This window comes from Silene latifolia, chromosome 11 (assembly GCF_048544455.1).
Source record: "Silene latifolia isolate original U9 population chromosome 11, ASM4854445v1, whole genome shotgun sequence".
NCBI classification, from domain to species: domain Eukaryota; kingdom Viridiplantae; phylum Streptophyta; class Magnoliopsida; order Caryophyllales; family Caryophyllaceae; genus Silene; species Silene latifolia.
In genome coordinates, this window is record NC_133536.1 from 175,648,146 (window position 1) to 175,650,685 (window position 2,540).

General features: G+C 39.5%; 1 non-coding gene across 1 annotated transcript; it reads left to right on the plus strand.

The window, feature by feature from the left end:
* Nucleotides 1-376: 376 nt before the first annotated feature.
* Nucleotides 377-483, plus strand: LOC141616067 (small nucleolar RNA R71). Its single transcript, XR_012530443.1, has one exon. It is a non-coding gene; the product is annotated as a small nucleolar RNA R71 (small nucleolar RNA).
* Nucleotides 484-2,540: the final 2,057 nt, after the last annotated feature.

A 2,540-nucleotide genomic window follows, 5' to 3' on the forward strand; every position in this document is an offset into this window, starting at 1 on the left:
TCCTGCAATTAATACAAGAACTTCCAAAGTATGCAATTCGGGGCATATTCGTAGCAAATAACTACTAAAATAGCATAAAGATGCGTGCAAGAATAGACTAAAAAGACTATATAAAATGCACGTATCAAAGTCTATCTTGTCGAATCTCGCAGTAAGGGCCTCTATTGCAGCTACAGCAGGTGATTCAGCTGACCTCCTCTGATTTCCTCTAGAATTCCCATGCTCAGCTTTATGGATGGCTATGTCATCGATGATTTTCCACCCCTTTGTCTCACCGCTATTTTCTTGAAATCTTCCATTAGCTGCAGCATCTAGGATAGCTCTCTGATCATCATAAAGACCATTGTAGAATTGGTTGCACAGAAACCACTTCTCAAACCCATGGTGCGGAATAGTTCGCACCAGTCTCTTGAAACGGACCCATGCCTCATGAAAATCTTCATCAGGATCCTGTTTAAAGCTCGTGATCTGAGCTCTAATCGCATTGGTCTTCGATGCAGAAAAGTATTTCTTATAAAATGCTAAGGCCAAATAATTCCAATCAGTAATCCCATTAGCAGCTCGATCTAGATCTCGGTACCACTCCCTAGCAGCATCACGGAGCGAAAATAAGAACATTGTCTCCTTTACCTGATCCGGAGTCAGACCTGCTGGTGGGGGTATGGAGCAACAGTAGTCAATGAATGTCTCCATATGCTTAGCTGCATCTTCATTTGCAGCTCCCCCAAATTGGTTTCTCTCAACCAAGTTAATGTAAGCCGGTTTTGGTTCGAATTTCCTATCTGTCCCAGCTGGCAATGTGAATCCCTTGTAGAGATTCTCAGCTTTCGGCTCTGAGTGACTGGCTATACTGGCTTCTTCAGCCATATCTGGAGATGTGACGGTCCCAGCTGATGAAGTAGAAATAGGAGATGAAGGTGGATCCTCCTCGAATAGCTCGTTCTCGTAGTAACTGGACAGAGTACTCACCTCTTCCTCTGTCGGTAATACTCTAGATGATCGTCTCAACTCACGCAAAGTCTTCTCAATCTCAGGATTGAACGGAAGTAATTCACCACCCTGTGACCTGCGCATAAGAAGAAACTACAAGTAGAATATAATAAGAGTTTAAGGAACATATGTCCCTTAAACTGAGAAAAGACTAAAATAAAAACAACTAAAAATTTAAACAATTGCCTCCCCGGCAACGGCGCCAAAATTTGATACCGTCGTAGAGTACCAAAGATAAATTTATAATCCAAACTACTACTATAGCTAGTGGCAGTCAGGGTCGAACCACAGAGAGGCGATGCAATTAATAGTTGTTTTATTTTAGTCTAAGTAACAAATGTGAGGGGGGTTTGATTTGAGTGAAACTATAACTAAATGCAATAAAAGTAAACTAAAGATATGGATGAAATCAAATAATAAAAGGATGCTAAGATGGTCGGTTCACTATAGTTTCGGCGGCAGTATCTTAGGCAAGTCTGAGATAATCACGTGAGACGGGAAAATAAGAAGTCCTCTCGGTCCATTCTTAACAGGTAGCATCTTTCGATCTAGCTACGGGTCCCGAATATCACTAATGCTAACTTTCGTCCTGAAAAGTGATTTAAACGTCTAAATTAACTTATCTATCGATCTTATTAATTTAGTCGTCTCAATTAGGTAGTCTATTTCCCTCCCCTATCTTTCATTCTTATCGGGTCGGTCAATTCCTAAACATTCAACTAGTCGCGTGCACTCGATTCGTCAAATATAGAAATTAAATTAATTAAAACGAAGCAAATCTCACGTGCCCAGTCGATCGACCAGGCAACCCAGTCGATCGACCATGGCGCGATTCAGGTATACTATTCTAATGCCGCCTACACTACAGATTCCCTACATCCTAGCACGAAAGGTTTAGCTACTCATGACTATTACGAAAACAACAGTAAGATTAACAGGTAAAACTATTGAATGCATGATTGAAATAACTAAATAAGCAAATAACATGAAACGATAATTTCGGCTTCGGGAATTCTAAACTAGCAATTCTAATCTAAGGATGGATAAAAACAAACTGAAATTAATGAACAAAAGAATACCGTAAGGAATTGCAGAGAGAAGATCAAAAGCACGAACGAAAGTAAATTGTATTGAATGATTAAACTTGAATGCCAAACCCTAAATATTTCCCTAAACTGATGATAAAAGACTTGATAAAAACTTCCCCCTTTCTATGCTGAAAACTAAAGTTACGTTATATAGGAATATAACGTAACACTTATGATGGACAAGTGTTGGTCGTTAGGTCACATCCAATCAAACACATTTATAATACTCAACAAACTACTAGTTAGCGGTAAGTCGAGGTCGATCCATGGGACGGTGTGCTTTGGGCTCTAAGTCTATCTATCTCAATTTGTGCTAGTGTCACAATTGATGGGGTTTGTAGTTGTGTCTAAACTAATGCAAGCAATATAGTAAAACAAACAATAAAAGGAAGGATGTAAACAAATGGCTAAAAGTGCTAGGATATCATGGGGTCATAGGGGATTCATGGTGTTGATCATACA